We start from the raw sequence: 25,287 nt of genomic DNA, 5'->3' as shown, positions 1-25,287 counted from the left end.
AGGTGCGCGCTACACGGACTGGCGGGAGGGAGCCAGGGTGGAGGGACAGCCTGCCAGCAAAGCAGAGCCCCCGAGTCTGGCTGGCAAAAGCGGAGGGGCCGGACGGAGTGTGTTCAGACAGCAAGCGGGACTAAACATCTGGAAGGTTATAAGCTAACAGCTCTGCTCGGAGAGCGGGAAGGCTGGAGGACAACAGGCGAGTTGTTGAGCCCCAGACGACAGAGCGCAGCTTGGCGGGGAACAAAAGCGCTCGCCAGCGCCATCTCCCTTGCCCATCCCCCAGCCAAAATCCCAAAGGGAACCGGTTCCTGCCAGGGAACTTGCTTGCACCGTGCAAACACCCAATGCTGTGTTTCTGCAGATCCATCCCTCTGGCGGGTCTGACTCCCTCCCGGTGCCGCAGGGCCCCTCCCGAAGCAGATCTCGGAAGGAAAAACGAGCTGAGCCTGCCCCTCCCGCCCCTGTGTACCTTGCTGATCCACCCCAGCTAATACGCCAGATCCCCAGCACCACAAGCCTGGCAGGGTGCAAGTAGCCCAGACGGGCCACGCCACCCCACAGTGAATCCCTCCCCTAGAAGAGACAGAGAAGGCACACACCAGTCTGAATGTGGCCCCAGTGGTGGGTTAGGGGCAGACATCAGGTCTGACTGCGGCCCCGCCCACCAATGCAAGTTATTCAGGACAGCACAGGGGAAGTGCCCTGCAGTTCTGCACCACTCCAGGGACTATCCAAAATGATAAACGGAAGAATTCCTCTCAAAAAAACGTCCAGGAAATAACGACAGCTAATGAACTGATCAAAAACGATTTAAACAATATAACAGAAAGTGAATTTAGAGTAATAGTCATAAAATTTATCGCTGGGCTTGAAAACAGTATAAAGGACAGCAGAGAATCTATTGCTACAGAGATCAAGGGACTAAGGAACAGCCAGGAGGAGCTAAAAAATGCTATTAATGAGCTGCAAAATAAAATGGAGACAAACACGGCTGGGATTGAAGAGGCAGCGGAGAGAATAAGTGAACTAGAAGATAAAATTATGGAAAAAGAAGCTGAGAAAAAGATTAAAAAAATCCAGGAGTATGAGGGGAAAATTAGAGAACTAAGTGATGCACTAAAGAGAAATAATATATGCATAATTGGTATTCCAGAGGAGGAAGAGACAGGGAAAGGTGCTGAAGGTGTACTTGAAGAAATCGTAGCTGAGAACTTCCCTGATCTGGGGAAGGAAAAAGGCATCGAAATCCAAGAGGCACAGAGAACTCCCTTCAGACGTAACTTGAATCGATCTTCTGCACAACATATCATAGTGAAACTGGCAAAATACAAGGATAAAGAGAAAATTCTGAAAGCAGCTAGAGATAAACGTGCTCTAACATATAAAGGGAGACCTATAAGACTTGTGACTGATCTCTCTAGTGAAACTTGGCAGGCCAGAAAGGAATGACAGGAGATCTTTAATGTGATGAACAGAAAAAAAATATGCAGCCGAGAATCCTTTATCCAGCAAGTCTGTCATTTAGAATAGAAGGAGAGATAAAGGTCTTCCCAAACAAACAAAAACTGAAGGAATTTGTCACGACTAAACCAGCCCTACAAGAGATCCTAAGGGGGATCCTGTGAGAAAAAGTACCAGAGACATCGCTACAGGCATGAAACCTACGGACATCACAATGACTCTAAATCCATATCTTTCTATAATAACACTGAATGTAAATGGACTAAATGCGCCAACCAAAAGACATAGGGTATCAGAATGGATAAAAAAACAAGACCCATCTATTTGCTGTCGACAAGAGACTCATTTTAGACCTGAGGACACCTTCAGATTGAGAGTGAGGGGATGGAGAACTATTTATCATGCCACTGGAAGTCAGAAGAAAGCTGGAGTAGCCATACTTATATCAGACAAACTAGACTTTAAATTAAAGACTGTAACAAGAGATGAAGAAGGGCATTATGTAATAATCACAGGATCTATCCATCAGGAAGAGCTAACAATTATAAATGTCTATGCGCCGAATACGGGAGCCCCCAAATATATAAAACAATCACAAACATAAGCAACCTTATTGATAAGAATGTAGTAATTGCAGGGGACTTTAACACTCCACTTACAGAAATGGATAGATTGGGGCGTCTGGGGGTGGCACAGTCGGTTAAGCGTCCGACTTCAGCCAGGTCACGATCTCGCGGTCCGTGAGTTCGAGCCCCGCGTCAGGCTGTGGGCTGATGGCTCGGAGCCTGGAGCCTGTTTCCGATTCTGTGTCTCCCTCTCTCTCTGCCCCTCCCCTGTTCATGCTCTGTCTCTCTCTGTCCCAAATAAATAAATAAATAAATAAATAAATAAATAAATAAAAGAAATGGATAGATCATCTAGACACACGGTCAATAAAGAAACAAGGGCCCTGAATGATACATTGGATCAGATGGACTTGACAGATATATTTAGAACTCTGCATCCCAAAGCAACAGAATATACTTTCTTCTCGAGTGCACATGGAACCTTCTCCAAGATAGATCACATACTGGGTCACAAAACAGCCCTTCATAAGTATACAAGAATTGAAATCATACCATGCATACTTTCAGACCACAGTGCTATGAAACTTGAAATCAACCACAGGAAAAAGTCTGGAAAACCTCCAAAAGCATGGAGGTTAAAGAACGCCCTACTGAAGAATGAGTGGGTCAACCAGGCTTTTAGAGAAGAAATTAAAAAATATATGGAAACAAACGAAAATGAAAATACAACAATCCAAACGCTTTGGGATGCAGCGAAGGCAGTCCTGAGAGGAAAATACATTGCAATCCAGGCCTATCTCAAGAAACAAGAAAAATCCCAAATATAAAATCTAACAGCACACCTAAAGGAAATAGAAGCAGAACAGCAAAGACAGCCTAAACCCAGCAGAAGAAGAGAAATAATAAAGATCAGAGCAGAAATAAACAATATAGAATCTAAAAAAAACTGTGGAGCAGATCAACAAAACCAAGAGTTGGTTTTTTGAAAAAATAAACAAAATTGATAAACGTCTAGCCAGGCTTCTCAAAAAGAAAAGGGAGATGACCCAACTAGATAAAATCATGAATGAAAATGGAATTATTACAACCAATCCCTCAGAGATACAAGCAATTATCAGGGAATACTATGAAAAACTATATGCCAACAAACTGGACAACCTGGAAGAAATGGACAAATTCCTAAACACCCACACTCTTCCAAAACTCAATCAGGAGGAAATAGAAAGCTTGAACATACCCATAACCAGTGAAGAAATTGAATCAGTCATCAAATATCTCCCAACAAATAAGAGTCCAGGACCAGATGGCTTCCCAGGGGAGTTCTACCAGACATTTAAAGTGGATATAATACCTATCCTTCTCAAGCTATTCCAAAAATTGAAAGGGAAGGAAACTTCCAGACTCATTCTATGAAGCCAGTATTACTTTGATTCCTAGGCCAGAGACCCAGTAAAAAAAGAGAACTACAGGCCAATATCCCTGATGAATATGGATGCAAAAATTCTCAATAAGATACTAGCAAATCGAATTCAACAGCATATAAAAAGAATTATTCATCATGATCAAGTGGGATTCATTCCTGGGATGCAGGGCTGGTTCAACATTCGCAAATCAATCAACGTGATACATCACATTAATAAAAGAAAAGAGAAGAACCATATGATCCTGTCAATCGATGCAGAAAAGGCATTTGACAAAATTCAGCAAACTTTCTTAATAAAAACCCTTGAGAAAGTTGGGATAGAAGAAACATACGTAAAGATCATAAAAGCCATTTATGAAAACCCCACAGCTACCATCATCCTCAATGGGGAAAAACTGAGAACTTTCCCCCTGAGATCAGGAACACGACAGGGATGTCCACTCTCACCACTGTTGTTTAACATAGTGTTGGAAGTTCTAGCATCAGCAGTCAGACAACAAAAGGAAATCAAAGGCATCAAAATTGGCAAAGATGAAGTTAAGCTTTCACTTTTTGCAGATGACATGATATTATACATGGAAAATCCGATAGACTCCACCAAAAGTCTGCTAGAATTGATACATGAATTTAGCAAAGTCGCAAGATACAAAATCAGTGTACAGAAATCAGTTGCATTCTTATACACTAATAATGAAGCAACAGAAAGACAAATAAAGAAACTGATCCCATTTACAATTGCACCAAGAAGCATAAAATACCTAGGAATAAATCTAACCAAAGATGTAAAAGATCTGTATGCTGAAAACTATAGAAAGCTTATGAAGGAAATTGAAGAAGATATAAAGAAATGGAAAAACATTCCGTGCTCATGGGTTGGAAGAATAAATATTGTCAAAATGTCAATACTACCCAAAGCTATCTACACATTCAATGCAATCCCAATCAAAATTGCACCAGCATTCTTCTCAAAACTAGAACAAGAATCCTAAAATTCACATGGAACCACAAAAGGCCCCGAACAGCCAAAGTAATTTTGAAGAAGAAGACCAAAGCAGGAGGCATCACAATCCCAGACTTTAGCCTCTACTACAAAGCTGGAATCATCAAGACAGCATGGTATTGGCACAAAAACAGACGCATAGACCAATGAAATAGAATAGAAACCCCAGAACTAGACCCACAAACGTATGGCCAACTCATCTTTGACAAAGCAGGAAAGAACATCCAATGGAAAAAAGACAGTCTCTTTAACAAATGGTGCTGGGAGAACTGGACAGCAACAATGCAGAAGATTGAAGCTAGACCACTTTCTCACACCATTCACAAAAATTAACTCAAAATGGATAAAGGACCTGAATGTGAGACAGGAAATCATCAAAACCCTAGAGGAGAAAGCAGGAAAAGACCTCTCTGACCTCAGCCATAGCAATTTCTTACTTGACACATCCCCAAAGGCAAAGGAATTAAAAGCAAAAATGAACTACTGGGACCTTATGAAGATAAAAAGCTTCTGCACAGCAAAGGAAACAACTAACAAAACTAAAAGGCAACCAACGGAATGGGAAAAGATATTTGCAAATGACATATCGGACAAAGGGCTAGTATCCAAAATCTATAAAGAGCTCACCAAACTCCACACCCGAAAAACAAATAACCCAGTGAAGAAATGGGCAGAAAACATGAATAGACACTTCTCTAAAGAAGACATTTGGATGGCCAACAGGCACATGAAAAGATGCTCAACGTTGCTCCTCATCAGGGAAATACAAATCAAAACCACACTCAGATATCACCTCATGCCAGTCAGAGTGGCCAAAATGAACAAATCAGGAGACTATAGATTCTGGAGAGGATGTGGAGAAACAGGAACCCTCTTGCACTGTTGGTGGGAATGCAAATTGGTGCAGCCACTCTGGAAAACAGTGTGGAGGTTCCTCAGAAAATTAAAAATAGACCTACCCTATGACTCAGGAGTAGCACTGCTAGGTATTTACCCAAGGGATACAGGAGTACTGATGCATAGGGGCACTTGTACCCCAATGTTTATAGCAGCACTCTCAACAATAGCCAAATTGTGGAAAGAGCCTAAATGTCCATCAACTGATGAATGGATAAAGAAATTGTGGTTTATATACACAATGGAGTACTATGTGGCAATGAGAAAGAATGAAATATGGCCCTTTGTAGCAACGTGGATGGAACTGGAGAGTGTGATGCTAAGTGCAATAAACCATACAGGGAAAGACAGATCCCATATGTTTTCACTCTTATGTGGATCCTGAGAAACTTAACAGGAACCCATGGGGGAGGGGAAGGAAAAAAAAAGAGGTTAGAGTGGGAGAGAGCCAAAGCATAAGAGACTCTTAAAAACTGAGAAGAGCCTAAGGGTTGATGGGGGGTGGGAGGGAGGGAAGGGTGGATGATGGGTATTGAGGAGGGTACCTTTCGGGATGAGCACTGGGTGTTGTATGGAAACCAATTTGACAATAAATTTCATATATTGAAAAAAAATTCAAAATCTAAATAAACCCATATCTATTTAAAAATTAAATTAACCAAAAACCTTCACACCAAAAAAAAGAAAAACAAAAACAAAACATAAGCCCGGGTCACATGTCAGTTCTATCAAACATAATACCATTTCTCATGAACTCCTTTAGAATATAGAGGGGTATAGAACACTTCCCAACTCATTTGGTGTGGCAAGCATAACCCCAGTATGTAAACCTGACAAATATGTTAAAAGGAAATTACAGAAGAGCAGCCATCATGAACATAGATGCAAAATTTCTTAATAAAATATTGTTGGTCAAATCTGGCAGAATATAAAGATAATACATAATTAATAACTAATATTTAATCCATGAATGCAAGATGGGCTTAGCATTTGAAAATCAATCAATGTAATATGCCATCGTAACAGTATGAAAGGGAAAAAACATAGAACATCTTGATAGATGCATAAAAAGAATTTAACAAAATTCAATACTTCTTTATGATAAAAACTCACAGTAAGCTTATGATAGGAGAGAACTTTCTCAATTTGATAAAAGATCATCTAAAAAACCTACAAGCTAGTACCATACTTAATGGTAAAATATTAATACCTTTTCCCCTATGATCTGGAAATAGGGAAATAATTTGCACTTTTAGCATGTCTTAACACTATTCTGTAGATCTGAGCCTTTTAATAAGGCAGGAAAAGGAAATAAAAGGTAATATTGGAAAGGAAGAATGAAAATTGTAATTTTTTCACAATATGATCATATATTTTTAAACTAACAATGCAATGTACCAACTACTAGAGCTAATAAACAAGTTTAGCAAGATTACAGGACATAAGGTCAATATAAAAAATTAATTGGGTTTTATATGCTTGCAATGATCAGTTTCAACTTGAATGAAAAATGAATTAAAAAAATTTTTAAAGTAACATAAAATCAAATACCTAGGAATAAATCTAACAAAAGATGTGCAAAACCTTTATACTGAAAAGTACAGAACATTGCTGAAATAAATTTAAGTCCTTTAAGAAATGGAGACATAATATCTTTATAGATTGACAGACTGAATATCATTACGATATCCATTATCCCTAAATCAATATGTAGATTCAGTATATTCCCCATCAAAATTCCAACAGGCTAATTTGAAAAAATAGGCAAGGTGTTTCAAAAATTAAGATGTCAGTGCAAAAGCTTTAGAGAGGCCAGTTTTGTAAAAGGAAAATAAATTTGTGGGACTTGCATTACTTGATTTTAAGATTTACTATAATGCTACTGTATCAAGACAATATGATATTGGTACAAGGATAGAGAAACAGATTAGTGGAACAGAATGGAGAGCCCTCATATATATGGTTGGTTGATTTTTGACAAAAGTCAGTTTAATAAGAAAAGGAAAGTTTTTAATACATGATTAATAAATGATTTAATCAATGATTTATTTTTATTAAATACTAGATATTGGCATGTGGGGGCAGGGTGGGGTAGTGAATCCAGACCCCTGTCTCTCTCTGAGAGAGAATGTCTGTGAGAATTTGGGGTAGGCAAATATTTCTTGGACGGAATACAAAGAGCACAAACAATGAAATAAAAACATTGGTAAGTTGTGCTTTTTCCACATCAAAAATTCTGTTCATCCAATAGGCAACATTAAGAAAAGGAAATTAGACAAGCCACAGACTGGGAGAAAATATTTTTATAGCATGTATCTATTTTTGATTTTTTGAACATGGTGATTTCTGTTACTTTCAGCTTAGGAATGCATTAATTGCCATGCTTATTGCCACTTTACCCAGCATCTGGGAATTTGGGGTAAAAGGTATTTCAGAACACCAGTGGATCATTCTGCCAGAAGTAGAATCCAGTTTTTTGACTTTTCAGATTCTCTGTAAAATGCAATCATTTTCTGAGTAGCATTAGGTAGAAATACAATTATAGCATCATAGTTACTACCTTATTTCACATTTAAGCAGATTTAGCCAATTCTATCTAGTTTTTTAGAAGTAAAGCCTATGCTTACTAGCTTCCCAGGTAGGAGGCATATCTACAAAGAAGTAGGTGAACCTCTGGAAAAAAACATTGGCATGGTATATCTTTTCAGGTGCCAACCTTCCTGTAAGTGGGATCTGGCAATATATGTGTGTAACCACATGGGTACATGTACTTTTTCATGACTGTGGAGCCATATGTATGCACAGATAATGTTTTCAAATAAGACGTATTTTCAGATAAGAATGAAGATTTGGAAAGAAGTAATAGTTAAACTTAGAACTCGTTGTAATATTTGAATGTAGGATAGCTAAAAAATGATCAATGTTTATTAACAGATCATGTTTACTTGCAAAAGGATATAGCTATTATTTATGCTATTGAAAATTGGTGCTTTTAATGAGAATCACCTTCTCTTAACTGCTGTTGGGTAATAAAAGGGCAATATACATACCTTGTTTCCCGCATATAATAAGAATGTGAATTTAATGCCTCCGTATGATTTCATCCCCTCAACTGTACAGGGAAGGGTAGAACAGAAATATTCTGTAGCAAAGTTCAGGGGCTTTTGTGACTTCAGGTCCTATCCTTTCAACTGAGTCCATCCTCAGGGATGAGAGACAGAAGAGAAGACAGAAAATAATAAGGTAGAAAAAAAAAGTAACAAAAAGCAAAGGAGGGGGTCACACAGAAGGAAAGAAGAAAAAGGTACGTTGAAAAGATGTGGTCAAACACTTCCTGGATAATCTTAAGGACCTCAAGTGGCACATGCCTCCTGCCTTCTAGATCTATTTGTGGTCAGGAGAATATTGGTTCTGTCACTGCTTCATAATGATCTTGAAGCAGGTTTTGTTTTTGTTTTTGTTTTTCGACATCCTTTGGCCTCTTTTTGAAAATAAGATGACATCCTGTATTTTGGATATTTGTGAAAATTAGACGGTGCTTAGGAAACATTTAGCAGACTTTCTGGTACAGCATAAACACAAAATAAATTGTAATTAGTATGATGATCTTAATACCACATGTTCTAGCCACAAAGAAATGGTTTTACTCTAGGAAGCACTTCTCCAACTCTCTGTGGTGAAGAATCACTTTTTAACATTCACCTGTCTAGTGTGTATGGATAGTTTTGTGAAATGCAATTGTAACAAAAATGATTACCATACAAATGAAAAGATACAAAGAGATATAAAATATAAGCCCCAATTTTTACTCTTATATTCCATAGATTAAAAAAATCTATCAAATTGTTATAGAAGTTACTAACCACTTTCAATTTCTGAATGCATTTCATCATGAAGTAGTAACCGTATGCATATGGGCATCAGTCCATGGACCACACTTAGAGTAACACTGCTCCATGAGGGACAGATATGCCAATGGCATTAAATGCATAATGGCGGACTTCAGTAAAAGAAGGACCTTGGAAATTCTTAGAAGTCTGTGCTGGGGTGGGGGTTATAGTCCAGGCTGGCAGCTCCTTCCTTAATGCATTCATTTATACATATATCCCTGATTGGCACAAACCCTGGGAAATCTTCTCTGATGGAAATCTTCATCAAAAAGCCCTATTAAAAACTTTTATCTCTTTTGAATATGGCAGTGTTACTAAAAAAAAGTCTGTGAGGTGGGGCCCCTGGGTGGCTTAGTCAGTTGAGCATCCGACTATTGATTTCGACTTGGATCATGATCCCAGGGTCCTGGGATTGAACCCTGCATCAGGCTCCTTGCTGAGCCTGGAACTCACTTAAGACTCATATTTCTCTCTCTCTCTCTCTCTCTCTCTCTCTCTCTCTCTCTCTCTCTCTCTCTCTTTCTCTGTAGTCCTTCCTTTCTGGTGTTATTTATATTATCCTTTACTCAAATGTCTATTTTAAGTTAACATCCAAAGGTGATAAAATAGCAGGAGTCATCCACTCATAGTGCTTTGGACTTTAAGAGTACCAGCTACTTTGAGCTTCAGATTCAACTCAAATATAAACAAGATCTACCATACTAGGTGCTCTTGTGAGCCCATTAACACAACACCTCAGTGAGCCTGGTATTTTTATCAATGTTGTATATTAGGAAATTGAACCTCAGAAAGGTTAAATGATTTGCCTGTGGTCTGTGATTCAAAGCTAGGCATACCTAGCTTTTTTTTTTTTTTACTACGTGTTTAATTATCTTTTATGACATACAGTTCTTTTTTTTTTACTACGTGTTTAATTATCTTTTATGACATCTTGTTACTTTCCTTGTGTATTTATTGTGACAGAGTCCTCATTGGAAAGTGCATAGCCTACAATAGCCCTAAGCATGAAGGTCCACCACATACATGCTAGCCTTTCAGAAGGGGAACATCTTTGCTGGTACATCACCTGCCTTTGTAGCATTTGTCTCTAATAGATGTTGGAATTCAATGAAATACTAATTAATTACATTTTATCAAAGTACTTAGGCTAACTGTAAGATAAGTTCAAGAAGTTGATGATTTATTAAATATCTCCAATTTAATGAAGACCTCTAAATAAAAGATAATAACCATCAACTTAAGTGAGTCGACAGAGGGATGAGTTGTCAATTGCAGCAAAAAAATTGAATTCCCTGCAGTGTTGACACTTCGCAGCTTTGGCATGGTTTTGAAAGTTTACATAAAGTGTCAAAGATGTACAGCTTGCTTTCAGAGTGGCTAAGTTGAGAATTAATTCTTAGAGGTAGAAGGATTGATCACACCACCAATAAATGGGATCCACAGTGGTCATGACTCATAAAGGTAACTTGCCATCAGAGAAAAGAATGCATAATTCTGAATGTTATGTTCTGTTACCTTTATTCATTCATTCAACAAGTATTTGTTGAGTTCCTTCTAAGGAACTGGGCACCGAGGACATAGTGTTGAACATTGTAGAAGAGACACTTTCCTCAGATAGGTTATATTCTTCTGGAAAGAAAAGTAAAAGGTGAAAAAGATCATCTTTTCATGACAAATGTTATTAATGAAATTAAACAGGCTGATATGGTAAAACATGACAACTAATGGGACTATTAACTTAGATTCTGTGATCGGGGAAGGCCCCTGGAAATCAGGGAAATAGACAAGGATCCAAACATCCAACCTATTTAGGGTCTCACAGACTATAGTAAAGAGTTTGGATTTTACCAGTGAGATGCCAGGGGGAGTGAGTGTGAAGCAGAGGGTAACATGACTATTTTGTATCTCAAAAGTCACCCCCCAGTTTTCCTTCCATGAGGGAAATAGGGGACCAGGATAAAGATGGAAATAAGAAGTCACTTAGTGAGATTATTGTAGGTTACTGATGGTAGGAAGCATCCAGGAAAGAGACCAGAGTAACCTGGGTTCAGGTGGTAGCAATGAGTTGGAGAGAAGGCAGTAGGTAGGACAGCAAGGAATTGCTTATAGATTGGATTGGGCATGCAGTGGGCATTAAAAATGACTATTAGCCTGGGTGGTAGTATTTATTTATTGAGATGGGAAAGACTAGAAGAGGAACAGTTTGGGGGAGAAATCAAAAGTTCTGCTTTGGCCATGTTAAGTTTGAGATGCCGGCTTGACATTCATGAAGCAAATATCAGGTAGACAGTTGCATAAATGGCTTTGGGGTTCACTGGTGAGTTGGGGCTGGAGATATATGTAAATTTGGTCATTAGTATAGGATGGTGTTGACTCCATGGGGCTTTCTGAGATCACCTAGAGGCAGAATGCTCAAGGAGAAACCCCAGGTCTGGATCCTGGGACACACCAGTGGTTGAAGGAGATGCAAAGGAGACTGAGAAGAAGCATCTCCTGGGAAAAATAAGGGGGAGTCACAGATCCCCCTGCACCACCCCCCTCCTGTTGACTCTGCATATCCTGGAGCCACACATCTTCAGGACTGAGACCCAGGGTGTATGCCACTAGACCCGCTCTCTCCTCTTGTTCCAAAATATGAAACTTCTCTTTGCCCAGTGGTTGCGTGTGGTGTGGGGTACAGTTCATTCACTTAGCAAACGTTTCCTGAGCAGTCAGTCAGTGCTAAGTGTGACTATGAGTGTGACATTGAACAAGAGCATTTTTTTTTAATATATGGAATTTATTGTCAAATTGGTTTCTATACAACACCCAGTGCTCATCCCAACAGGTGCCCTCCTCAGTGCCCATCACCCACCCTCCTCTCCCTCCCATCCCCCATCAGCCCTCAGTTTGTCCTCAGTTTTTTTTCCCCTGAAAATATTTATTTATTTATTTATTTATTTTTAAGTTTCTTTTTTTATATATATGAAATTTATTGTCAAATTGGTTTCTTTCTTTCTTTCTTTCTTTCTTTCTTTCTTTCTTTCTTTCTTTCTTTTTCAATATATGAAATTTATTGTCAAATTGGTTTCCATACAACACCCAGTGCTCATCCCAACAGATGCCCTCCTCAATGCCTATCACCCACCCTCCCCTCCCTCCCACCCCCATCAACCCTCAGTTTGTTCTCAGTTTTTAAGAGTCTCTTATGCTTTGGCTCTCTCCCACTTTAACCTCTTTTTTTTTCCTTCCCCTCCCCCATGGGTTCCTGTTAAGTTTCTCAGGATCCACATAAGAGTGAAAGCATATGGTATCTGTCTTTCTCTGTATGGCTTATTTCACTTAGCATCACACTCTCCAGTTCCATCCACGTTGCTACAAGGGGCCATATTTCGTTCTTTCTCATTGCCACATAGTACTCCATTGTGTATATAAACCACAATTTCTTTATCTGTTCATCAGTTGATGGACATTTAGGTGAACAAGAGCATTTTGACACAGTCCCTACCCTCAGACAGTGGACAACATGATAGGGCCACCAACGAGTAAGTGGACAGTTATAAGGAACAGAAAGGTTTGAGGTACGGCTGTTGCTAGTACAGACTGTGATTTGGGCAAGTTTAGTCGTTGTTCTGAGCCTAGATTTTTCTGTCTGAAAAATGGAACTGAGTTTGAGGGGCTCTTTAATAAACCCTGAAGATGCGAATGTATACATGTGAATAAAGACTCCTATATAGCCCATCATGGAGATGTTTAAAAGGATAGTGACTGGAAAAGCCTGGTCAGCCTTTCTGGGTGGTAAGCTCACATTTGGTGCATCAGCCAATACCAAGTCTGCAAACCTTGTTCCCCTCCCTCGGGACTCTCCCCTTATCAGGTTCTCTCCAGCCCAGGTTTTCCTTCAGATTTCTGCTTGTATCTCACCTCCACCACTCCCGTTCTCTCATCTGGGCCTTCTCTTTCTTCCACTTGTCCATTCTAAAGCAGAAGAAAGGATTTGTTGTAACAGGGAAGAATCTTTTGATGCTGAACCAGAAGGATTTTACCTCCCTGACAGGAATCTTTAATGTTTAAATTATCTGGGGCTGTTGAACAAAGGATTCTGGGAAATTCAAAGCTTTACAAAGAAAAAGGGGAAAAAAGCCCACACAGTGTTAAGTGTATAATGACTCAACTTGGTAATAAAGTCTCAGTCACTCCCCTGAAGGGAGCCACACCTGTTCCTCAGAAGCCTCCAAACCTTTGGGGGTGGGGGGGGGGAGGCACTGGTTGCTGCAGCTTCTCAGAAGAGTGCAAAAAGTGTCTCTTAAAAGAACAGCCATTTGTTCTCTGTCAAGATGCCTCTTAACTGCTGTAATTAGAGTGCTGGCAGGGGGAGGGGAAGAGGTGGAAATGAGGGAAAAAGAATATGAAATCCCTTACTTCCCCTGGCTCACTCTTCCTGCACCACAGGGCTTTGAACCCACTGAAATATTGTGACTGAAACATACACTATTCTGTACAGAGAGAGAAAGCGGCTTGTGTGCCCCTGAGTTCGTGCCTTGATAGTATCCATGTGCTACAGTGGGGTGGTGCAGACTGTAGGTAATTATACAGAGCAGGGAGATCTGAATTCCACTATGTAACTCTGTGTCTTTCATTAAGTCACACTGATCCTTGAGGCTTTTAATTTTGTGATCTGTCGAATAGGGAGAGAAGTATGATGCCCTAGTTCCCATCTTAAAAGCTGGCGAGGACAAGCATGTGAGACCTTGTCACTTTCCCATGTCCACAGTCCATGCTATCCCTTGATCATCCCTGCTAATGGCAGGAGATGTGAAGTAGTTGGAGTGGAGTAATGCAGGATTCAAGAATATTTGTGGAGTTGTGTTCTCTTTTGAATTTTATTTGCAGCAATAGCAACAATAATTTCTTGATTATATTTTGCTGAAAAATCAGTCACCATCTTTCTAGCCCATGACAGCAGGGGAGAAGGAGGAGGGGTGGTAGGGAGACAGTCTAATGTGGCTCCACAACAGATACTCCTTGAAGCAGCTGGCACATACCATGTGGATAACAGAATCGGTGCTATGGGGTAATGATTTTGATGTGAATATGTCTGGATATCCAGCTGACTTATATACACAGCTGAACTTTTGATTCCCAGCCCCCGGAAACCTGCTCCTCTCTGTGTCTTTTCCATTGCAGTTCATTTAACTCCATCCTTTGCCTTGCTCAAGCTAAAAAGCCTTGGGGGTCATCTTTGATGCAGATCTCTCTCTCTCTCTCTCTCTCTCTCTCTCTCTCTCTCTCTCTCTCTCTCTCTCTCTCTCTCTCAGTGTTTGTTTATTTTTGAGAGAAAGAGCCAAGCAGGGGAAGGACAGAGAGAGGGAGACGTAGAATCTGAAGCAGGCTCCAGGCTCTGAGTTGTCAGCACAGAGCCCAATGTGGGGCTTGAACACGCAAACTATGAGATTATGGCCTGAGCCAAAGTCGGATGCTTAACCAACTGAGCCACCCAGGCGCCCCTGACACAGATCTCTCTTATACTCCGCAAAGTGTCAGCAAGTCCTCTTAGTCCTGCCTTCACAGTGTGCCCAGAACCCTGGTGTTTCTCAACATCTGCACACCTACAACTCTGTCCAAGGAAACCATGATCTGGATATAACCTGTAGGGTCTCCCTGCTTCCACCCTTAGCCCTCATCTGCCTGTTGTCAACAGGGTGACAAGAGACATTCTATGAAAACTTAGGTCATTGACTTCTCTGCGGCAACCCCACCAATGGCTTCCAGATCATATCTAGTAAAAGTCAAATCATTAAGGGTCTCTAAAGCCCTACGTCCTCTAGCACTCCACCTCCCTGCAGCCCGTTAACCACTCTGACCTCATCTCATTATTGTTCTGTTTATTCAGTCCACTTCAAGCCATATTGGCCCCTTTCTGTTTTTGGAACTCTCCTCCAGGATGTTCCCTACCTCACAGCTTTGCCCTGGCTATTGCCTCTCCTGGAATGCTCTCCCTTGGATACCTGCTTGGCTCACTCCCTCATGCCTCTGAAGTCATTTCTCAGGCCTGGGCTTCCCTGGCCACTCTACCCCAAATCCCAGACCTCCTCCCCATATTTACTATTTCTCTTCCATGACTTATCTTCCCCCTTAGCACTTAGAAGTTTATAACATACTTTATATTGCTTATTTATGTTGTTTATTGTGTGTCTCCTCCACTAGAATGTAAGTTCCACGAAGGCAAAGATTTCTGCTTTTATGGTTGCTGTAGTATCCCATATTCTAAAATAATGCCAACCACACGGCAGGCACTCAATCATATTTTGGAGGCAGAATGAATATGTGTAGATGGTTGAATGGATGGATGAATGGATGGATGGGTAGATGGATGAAGGCCTTGATGTAATACGTTATATGTATTATGATACATTCTCAGGAGTGTCAGTGATACTTCAAATAGGCACTTGAAAACACCGACTCTGTACTAGATACTATACTTTGCGTTTTCCCTCTATTATTTAATTTAATACTCACAATGCTTTGAGACAGGTATGGTATTTATTCCTATTTTACAAATGAATAAACTGAAGATTCAGATGTTAACTTGCCCCAGATCACACCCCAATGTAGGCAGGATTCAAATCCAGTTTGGTTCAGTTTCAGAGCTTTTAATTATTAGGCTCCAATGGTCTGCATTATACCAACTTCAAGGTTAAAAAGCAAAGCAGGAAACATATTCCAGCTTCTTCATTATCCCCTTTGTGTTATTGCCAGGCCTTCCCCTGCATCTACTCAAACAAATAAATGAAATTTCAATGTAGAGAAGAGCAAGGAAAAAAGTAAAAAGACCACACATTCTCCAAGATCCTACAAGAATATGCCTCTTTGATTTCTCATGACTGAAATGTCATGAAGATGTGGTATGCACTGGCTTTGGAATCCAGAGATCCAAGTGTCCAGACGAGCCATCACGTGCTGTAGGCCTTGGACTGGCAAGCCATCTGACCCATCTGTACCTCGGTCTCCTTGCATGTCAAAGGCAAGACTTGGAGAATTAATTTGTTGGGCATACCCCACCTGATATTCTGGTCTGTGAGACCCATGGCCTTTGTTTCATTGCTGTGGGTGTAGGGTGGAGGAGTAGGGGTGGGATGCAGCATTCTGTGTAAGGCAATGTATTTGCCTTAAAGAAGGACTTCTTCTCATTGGAGGAGCCCTCCCAAAGCTCCTGATCTCTGAGAAGAGTGACATGGTATGAGACAGCACCTGAGTTAAGCATCCCTTACCCTTCTGGACTCACATCCATCCTGCTTATTGGAGTCAACATTGGATGGCATTTAGAGAATTGGGCACTGCTCTGGCCTTTATTTATTAGCAATGTAAGGCTCCTTAAATCCTTTCTGGAATAAGTCAAGGGATAAGGCATAAATAACTAAAATATAGCTGAACTGTGTGACCTTCAGTAAGGTGTTTACCTTCTCTGGGCTGTGTTTGCTTCTCTCAAAAATGGGAGAAAAACTTCCCCAGAGTCTTAAGAACAACCAAAAGCTGTTTTACCCTCCATCTTCCAGCCCTCATTCCAATGAGACTGAAATTAAACCACAGCCAACACACAATTGCCTATCTGACTTCCCCCAATTTCTCTTAGTTTCAGAATATATAGGGTCGAAGAGGTTTTTCTTGGTGTCTAACCCAAATTCCTCCTCCTGAAGCAAACGTCTTGCAGAAGACTGGCCAAGTTCCTTTGGGAGCAGTGAAGCATTTTGAAAATGTGGTCTCTGAAGAGTAGTAGGAATATGACCATGTGGCCATTAGTGTGCTTGGCAGAGTGTTTGCATATACTTCTCCGTGCCGGTGTGAGCATGCGTGTATTTGTGCCAGTGTGTGTGTGATGAAGTGTACAAGTGTGTACAGGAGTGTGGGTAAACAGATCTTTGAGTCACACAGGCCAGCCCATCCTGGAGGGCTTTGTCTTCCTTTTGGTTGCCATGACAGCAGCAAAAGGCCTCAGCATCAGTAAACAAAGCTCCCTGTGTGTACTGAATCAGGAGGAGGGGTCTGGAGCTAGAGGCTAAAACAGGAGCCAGAGTCCTCCAACAGAGTGTTTCTTGTCACAGCTTCTTGTCACCAGAACGTTTTCCTCACTAGGTAAACAGATATCTGTCCAGGTGCCCTGTGACTCTGAGGTGACCCAACACGGGCAGGAATTTCAGGCTGCAGCAAGGCTTCATTGAACCTCCCAAGAGTTAGTCCCCATGAGTTAGTCAGTCACCTCATGATAAATTCTAGCAATGTGAACGACCAGGCATCCTCCCAACACCCCATGGATCAAAACCAGCCACTTTAATGTATCAATATACAGATTAGCACTTTGTGAATTATCTGAGGCAGTGGCTCCTTTATAGATGTGTGAGTTCATAAAAGGGAAATCATTTTGGGGCGCCTGGGTGGCGCAGTCGGTTGAGCGTCCGACTTCAGCCAGGTCACGATCTCGCGGTCCGGGAGTTCGAGCCCCACGTCGGGCTCTGAGCTGATGGCTCAGAGCCTGGAGCCTGTTTCCGATTCTGTGTCTCCCTCTCTCTCTGCCCCTCCCCCGTTCATGTTCTGTCTCTCTCTGTCCCAAAAATAAATAAATAAACGTTGAAAAAAAATTAAAAAAAAAAGGGAAATCATTTTAATATTAACCTAAATATGATTTCTTTTTTTTTTTAATTTTTTTTCAACGTTTATTTATTTTTGGGACAGAGAGAGACAGAGCATGAACGGGGGAGGGGCAGAGAGAGAGGGAGACACAGAATCGGAAACAGGCTCCAGGCTCTGAGCCATCAGCCCAGAGCCCGACGCGGGGCTCGAACTCCCGGACCGCGAGATCGTGACCTGGCTGAAGTCGGACGCTCAACCGACTGCGCCACCCAGGCGCCCCAAACCTAAATATGATTTAAAAGACAACTCTGCTTTCTTCCTATACACCACCCACCAGTCACACATGACAAATATTTTAGGTGTTATACCTTGTCTGAGATTATCTATATAATCCTTCTACTTCAACTAATTGTGAATAATTTGTAAATAATTGGCTATATAGGAATTGTTGATTTTTACAAATTATGCCTCTCATATAAAGTGCTAGAAAACAAAAGCAGTCACAAATGCAAATTCACTGACTAGACTGAAAATTGTATTTAACCAAGCAGAACAAGGAGATCAGCTTTCTTCTTAGTTCCCATAACTGAAATTTAGAAACTCAAACCTTGCATACCTAACTGACAAATAGAATAGAGGCTCATCCATGCTTAGCTTCAACTCACTTTCATCTAGGTGAGAGCTATCATATGGGGGGAACTGCAAGTTATTGTCTTGCACAAAGTAAGGGGGCGTGGTAATAACTAAAAACTATGGATAGCAGAATTGGGTAGAAGTATCTCTAACGAAACAGAATTTGGATTTTTTCTATTATATAGTCCCTTACAAGAACCCAGTCAGGACTACCAGAGTAACCAGATTTATTCCTGTTCTTGGTCACGAGCAGAGGGTTTTTTTGACTTTCTAATGATTGACAGGGAAATTGAGGCAGAGAGGTTACTGCCCAGTTTATTAGCACAGAAGTTACCTAGAAACCTATCTCTGAGGATAGACCTGATAGTATTTCTGCTATATCACATGGGACGTATTTTTGTTCCCCCTGTTTGGGATTCTGGAGTCTAGATGCATCCTGTCTTGAGTTCTGTGACATCTGTGGGTGCTGCTGACAGATGGAGCAAATGAAGAGGAGTAATTTACCCATCCTTTTACCTTAAGCCACAGACCAATACAAAAAGGGCTGAGGGGTCATGAGCACTCTTTTATAGGCCATATTTCCTCCTTTTAAACTTCCTGTTGCTTGATTCAAAGGAATTAAATAAATTGAGATATTTGGAGGATCACTCTTTGGCAGTGGTCATCTGGATGGCTAAGTAAGGTAGCAGCCATATACTTTATCTTTGCAAAAGTATCATCATCCAAATAATTCCAGGATCCTCTGTGAAAAGGAGAGAGAGAGTACTCAGGTCTTCAGGGAAGAGAGGAGATCAGTGGAGGGGCATGCTTCCCTTCCCTTGGGGCCAGCCACGTATATATGCAATGAGAATGGTGGACACATTGGATCTAAGGTCAGAATAGATACCTATTTTTGGCAGGTAATGGAACTGAATCTTGTCTGTCCCTGTTCTCTCTAGAATGTAATATGCATAAATAAATGATGGCTATATTATGGACACAAGATCAAGCAGTACATCACTAGCTTGACTAATGCTATGAGTTTTATACTGGGTCTTTATTAACCCAACACAGAGCAATGGATTTTTGTGCTGTTCTCTCAATTAAAAAGATAGTCCTTTTAGAAAAAGCAAAACAAAACAAAACAAAACAACACAACAAAAAAAACTGTTTTTATGTCCTTATTTTCTTTGACCTTAAGTTGAAACTAAATCTCTTTTGTAGACTTTTAATGTTGAGTTCTAGATAGCATGGAAGACAGCTGAGGCATTGTGGAAACAGCCTAGCTTGAATTCCGACCCTGCCTTCTGCTAATTAGGTGATCTTGGGCAAGAACCTTTCTGAATCTCCCAGAGTTTTTACATATATAAATGAAATGGTTTACATGCAAGTGATTTGTAAATTAAAATTTTCACAAATGTGTTATGTGAATATTAGCTGTTCTTTATATTTAACTTCCATAATCTGTGGAACCTACTGTAATGCCAAGCCTCGGATCCAGCTTTATAGGGGCTTGTTGGAATGTGATATGATGTACGTTCTGCTTGGCCTTGTGAAGCCTGTAGACTAGTCAGGGAGATAAGCCAGGGCACAAGTATGACAACAAAGGAGGGGTGAGAGATTTTATGAAAGACACTGGTGCCATACTCTCTGCTCTAGGCTCCCAGTGGAAAGAGAAAACAGAAAAGTCCCCTTGATAAACATAGTACAGAACCCTCCCCCTACCCAACCCTCTTTGTCCACCGACACAGGGGCTGCTCAGGAAGTATCCCCACTGGTGCAGATTCTTTGCTTTACTGCTTTTAGCCAAGAGGCTTCTTTAAAAGACCAGGGCAGTTTTATTGGGCTCTGGACCCTTGAGGACTGCCAAGGGGCTAGGTGGAAGGGTGAGAGGACACAGGGACCTGCAGTGACAGTAGAGGAGAGCAGGAAAGCTGGCTGAAGAGACCCAGAGCCAGGAAACTGCCAAACATGCAAGGAGGCTAGACTGGGGTTTGTTGGTCTCCTTCACAGAAAATCAAGGTATGTGGTCATTATGGGGGACAGGTAGAAGTGAGACACTGTGTACTTCGTACACTAATTCTACGGAGATCTTCGTGGAGACGAACAAAGGAACAGTGGTGGCAGCATCCAGGAGTTACCTGGCAACTGCTGCTCTCTGGCTTGTTCACCTGCCTCCCTTTGAGTCAGTGCAGAGACGGAACGTTTCTTCATTTGAGCCTTTGGGAACCAGGGTAGAGCTATCAGTATGCTCTCCAAGTCAGCCTGGATATTTTTAATTAACAAAAAAATCTATTGGACACATACCATGTGCCAGGCCTAGTCTAGTCTGGGAGGATACAGAGTTGAGTAAGACATGGAATATTTTCACAAGAGGCTCGCATAGAGGGAGAGGCAGTCACATGTACAGCTTACCACAGTGAAGCCTGGCTGTGAGATGAACTGTAAAGACACAGAGGAAAGAAAGAATGGAGGCTGGAGACTGGGAAAGGGAGAGAGGGAGAGGAGAGGAAAGCTGAACAGAAGAAGTGACATTTCACACTGGCCTTGGAGAAGGATTTTGACAGAATTGGGCAGATAAGAAGAGAAACAGTGTGGACCAAGCCTTGATAGCCATACTGCATTCTCCAGACAGGGAGACGGGTGCTGCCGCTGGAGCATGGCCGTGGTGACTGCAGGCAGGTGGGCGGGTGGGAATGATGGGAGGTGAGGTTTGGAGGAAAGGTTAGGATCAGGCTGTGAAAAACCGTGAAGGGCATGTTAAGTGTTTGTACTTCATTTAGCAGAGGGTGGAGGAGGCTGTGGAGGAGCAGGGGAAGAATAGAAAGAAAATGGAATGTATAGGATCTGAGGGTCATGGTTCCTCTTAGTGACTCTGTGTCCTTGGATGCTTGCTCTCTCACAGGGCCACTTAACTCTCCTTAGATTTAGTGCTCTGAGCTAGAAAATGGTGATGTTGGTAATAATGCTTATCCTCGATGCTAAAGGATTATTGTGTTCCTCTGCTCATAGCCTGCTTAAATCCTCCTTTTTTCAAGGTCTTCCTCAAAATATTACCTCCTTGTTAAACCTTCCCGGATCCCTAGAGTGTATTTGAAAAATCAAGACACATACATATGAAACAATAAAGAAAACAGCATATAAATATGCCATTGGACTAGGGAGACATGTGTGCCGCATGAAGAGCTTGGGCTCTTAGAGCAGACAGGCTTAGGGTCCAATCCTGGATCTGCTTCTTACTTAAATTATCACAAGTTGTTTAACTTTTCTTTTCTTTTCTTTTTTTTTTTTTTTGAGAGAGCACGAGAGTGAGAGCGTGAGCAAGTGGGGGAGGGGCAGAGAGAGAGGGAGACGCAGAATCTGAAGCAGGCTCTGAGCTCCAGCTGTCAGCACAGAGCCCGACGTGGGGCTCAAACCCATGAACCATGAGATCATGACCTGAGCCAAAGTCAGATGCTCAACTGACTAAGCCACTCAGGCGCCCCGTTTAACTTTTAAATTGAGGACAAAAATACCTGTTCCACCTTCTTAGAGTGATTATAAAAAAATATTAGCAAAATGTATGAAGGTGCTCAGAAACTAGAAAGGGCCTCACAAATGCTACTCACTGTGATTATTGTTTTAGGTTTAGAAGTGATCAGATCTAATGTGTGTTTTAGAAAGAGTGAGTGAGATGGATAAAATGAAGAGAAGAGAAACAGGTGGTTGAGAGACCATGTAAGTGCTATTGCAATAATCCAGGCATAAATTGATGAGGTCCTGGACAAAGGCAGTTAGGACAAAGAGGAAAGGTTGATCCAAGTGCTGTTTTGAAGATAGAACCAACAGAACATGGCACACTAATTGGACAGGAAGGATAGAAAGAAAACAAAGAGTCAAAGGTAAAAACCTTGATAGATGGTGTTACCATGAACCAATCCAGCCCCTTGTTTCTTTCTAATTGTTGACATCCAGGGAAGAAGGTAAGGAAAGGCGGTGCCCCACGGCTTGTATTCTGTTATTCTGACTCTCAGTGGCCCTGGACTCTTCATTTTGACTGTCTCCCTCTCCATTCCCCCAAAACAGTGTTGATAGAACCATCTGAACCTGAAGACAAGCTCGCGATTTCTCCTTTTAATATGCCTTATTCCCATGCCCTCAGCCTGACCATGACCATGATAAGGTGTCTGTGCCAAGGAATCCATCTATCTTGGTAGGAGAGGGTGAATGAGGTGCCTCCTCTTCCTCTGCTCTGGGGCTGTGACACATCCCTCAACCCCTGGCTGGTTTCTTCCTCCCTGGATATGAACAATGTTTTATTTTGGAAGAAAAATTACGCTCAGAGACTGAGTTTGACTTTTCCAGCAATTTATTTAACGAAAGTTCACTGCAGGAATTTGACAAGCCAGTAGTACACAGGATAATTTCTGTTAATAAGCCAATAAAGAAATAACATACTCACCGGGGCGCCTGTGTGGCTTAGTTGGTTGAGCATCCAACTTCAGCTCAAGTCATGATCTCATGGTTTGTGGGTTCAAGCCCCGCATCCGGCTCTGTGCTGACAACTTAGAGCCCGGAGCCTGCTTCAGATTCTGTGTCTCCTCCTCTCTCTGCCCCTCCCATGCTCATGCTTTGTCTCTCTCTGTCTCTCAATAATAAATACACGCTAAGAAAAAAAATTTTTTTAGAGAAATAACATACTTGAAATCAATGATAGATCAATCACACTGTTGTTCCAGGCAAGAGGAGGTGAAAGGAATAAAGTGCAAATTTAGTTGAGGTGTACCTTTATACAAGTTGGTACTGGGGAGAGACAGCTTAGCCAAACTGGGAGCTGACGTCCAGGTATTAGTGCAAAAGTAAAAGCCCCGTGTGGCTGGAGCATGTTGCTATGGAATGGGGCCTGGTGTTGATGGGCAAGCTGATCTTCATGGGGCCTCTGCACGACTCATCACTGCCTGTAAGTGACACCTTTACAGATGTAGAGTTTTATTCAACTTACTACTGGAAGCCCTAGCCACAGAAGTCAGACAAGAACAAGAAATCAAAGTCATGGAAATTGGTAAGGAAGAAGTAAAACTTTCACTATTTGCAGATGACATGATGCTATATACAGAACACCCTCAAGACTCCCTCAAGAAACTACTAGAACTGATCAGTGAATTCAGTAAAGTCCCAGGATACAAAACCTATATACCGATATCCATTGCATTTCTATACACTAATAATGAAATAACAGAAAGAGAAAGTAAGAGAACAATCCCATTTACAGTTGCACCAAAAATAATACCATACCTAGGAATAAACTTAACAAATGAGGTGAAAGACCTGGCCTCTGAAAACTATAAAACATTGATACAAGAAGTTGAAGAGAACAAAAAGAAATAGAGAGACATTCCATGCTCACGGATTGGGAGAACAAATACTGTTAAAATGTCTATATACTACCCAAAGTAATCTACAGATTTAATGAAATCCCTATCAAAATACCAACAGCATTTTTCACAGAGACAGAACAAACAATTCTAACATTTGTATGGAAACACCAGAAACTAATATGACACTGTATGCTAGTTGGAATTAAAATAAACTTCAAAACAAAAGTATCACTGTTACCAAGGCTGGAGCTGATTGCCCAAGATCTTCAAGGAGCTATCTTAGATCAGCAAAGTATAGCCTTGCTCAGACCAAGCACTCTTGGGTCATCCTCACAAATTCTGCATTCATAGTCTAATGTGCCCTTGCCATAGTTGTTTCTCCATATGCTTTTATTGTTAAGCCCCCAGTGTGGCCCCTCAGCAGCTGAGCGGCTGAGTTCTGATACGTGAGAACAGAGAAGATGATGACACCCGGAGACAGCTTACTTCATTCTTAAAGCAAAGCAACTTTCCTTCGAAATACAACTTTTTACAGTGGGTGCTGGGCTCCCTCGTTGTCAGGCTGAAGCTCTCTAGTTGTGGGGAGCACCTTGGCTAAGGGCAACAGCTTCCAGGTAGTAGGGAGCATGCCTGAGCCGAGGCTGGAGAGGCACTACACTACTAAGGGCATTGTAGCCTGGAGGGGTGTTTGATGAGAAGGGCGTTGGTAGAGGTGGTTGCTAGAGAGGCCTATCAGCAAATGAATATTTCTTTAACCCCATTTGCTCAGCCATTGAATTTGCTCATCTTCCTCTCTACCAGGAATCCTTGTGTCTCTTTTCCCTTTCCACGCCACTCACCCTCCCCCCCCCACCCCCGCTATCCTGGGGTTTAGGCTTTTCATCGTCTTGTACAGAGTGGCTCTGGTCCCCTGCACCTGTCAGTGGACTGTGTCTTCTCCCTGACCCTGACCTTGGCTTTCCATCTATCTCATTATCTCCTCTCATATCCCTCCCATCTTCCTACTCTCTTTCTTTTGGAGCCAGGTGCCCTTCCCGTGTTCTTCCCTTTCCTATTTAACCTCCACTAGCCATCTTCACACAGCACTCAGTCCTTCAAGGCATTGGTGTCAATGGTCTTCAGTGGCAGCCCTTATAGAGTGTCGCAGGATGCCAGAGGAAGCACGGCACTATGGTTAGACTTTAGATCCCAGCAAGTTACTTCCCTTCTCTAATCCTTGGTTTCCCCATCAGTTAAGTAGGAATTTTAATAGTACTTATTACTTCACATGGTGACTGTAATGGATTAAATTAGAGTCCATGGGTATGAAAAACTTCATACAGGGCTGGCACATAATTGGTCCATATAGATTAATCACTGTTGTTATTAAAAGCATAAAGGGTAGGTGTGCCCCTCGGGAGGGTTAATGGCCTTATGTTGTAGCTGGGGAAACAGAACATAGCATTTTGAACCCTAGTTTGTCACCTGACTAAGA

The 25,287-nt window shown here is 41.5% G+C and overlaps 1 protein-coding gene across 11 annotated transcripts in view; it reads left to right on the top strand.

The window, feature by feature from the left end:
• CACNA1E (calcium voltage-gated channel subunit alpha1 E) overlaps positions 1-25,287 on the top strand; it is a 654,182-nt gene that overhangs the window by 534,341 nt on the left and 94,554 nt on the right. The gene's annotated exons all lie outside the window — the stretch shown is intronic.

Source organism: Felis catus, chromosome F1, assembly GCF_018350175.1.
Source record: "Felis catus isolate Fca126 chromosome F1, F.catus_Fca126_mat1.0, whole genome shotgun sequence".
Classification (NCBI taxonomy): Eukaryota; Metazoa; Chordata; class Mammalia; order Carnivora; family Felidae; genus Felis; species Felis catus.
This window is presented reverse-complemented; position numbering and strand designations above follow the sequence as displayed.